Source organism: Sinocyclocheilus grahami, unplaced genomic scaffold, assembly GCF_001515645.1.
Source record: "Sinocyclocheilus grahami isolate Dianchi unplaced genomic scaffold, SAMN03320097.WGS_v1.1 scaffold7422.1, whole genome shotgun sequence".
NCBI classification, from domain to species: Eukaryota; Metazoa; Chordata; class Actinopteri; order Cypriniformes; family Cyprinidae; genus Sinocyclocheilus; species Sinocyclocheilus grahami.
Window position 1 is genome coordinate 21,699 of NW_015511463.1, and position 724 is coordinate 22,422.

Genomic DNA, 724 nt, shown 5'->3' on the forward strand with positions numbered 1-724 from the left:
ATTACATTTTAACAGATATTCACATAGAAAACAGTTATTTTAAATGGTAATAATATTAAATTTTTTTACTGTATTTTTGATCAAACAAACAGTCTTGGTGAGCAGAAGAGACTTGAATGGTAAAATACTTTCTAATTGCATTTTTAAGTACTTGAGTGGAATAAACTTCACTGACTCTGTGTTTGTTCACGGGTTGATAATGCTGTAATCTGTGTGCTGTGAAGTGTGTGAATCACACGGGTGACCCTGAAGCAAGAGATGAGTCTCATCTGGAAAGAAGGCCATCTGTCCAGCTCTCTCTGTCTCTTTGTCCCCTTTTTCTGTTTTGAAGAGGGTTTGATTTTTCAGGGTTATTGACCTAAAGCCAATATTAACACAGTGACACTCACCCGTCTTTCAAATAGACTGAAACCCGTGTTCACAAGTCACAGCTTCAGAGGAGACTTAAAACTCGTTAAGGAAACTCATTATTAGGTCACATAGTCCACTGGGAGCCACACAGGTGCGTATAATATTCATTTTCATCAATATAATGAATCAGTAGAAGTTATGAATGTACTTCAGGTTTAAACTGAAGTCAAACTGAATTATGGCGAAGCAGTTCATGTTAACTTCATTTGTTAATAAATGCCATAATATGTTTTTAATCTTTACATCAGTGTATCTTCTGTGTTCTAATTGTAGTTAAGTAGTAAAGTAAACTAAAATAATATTAAAACCATTA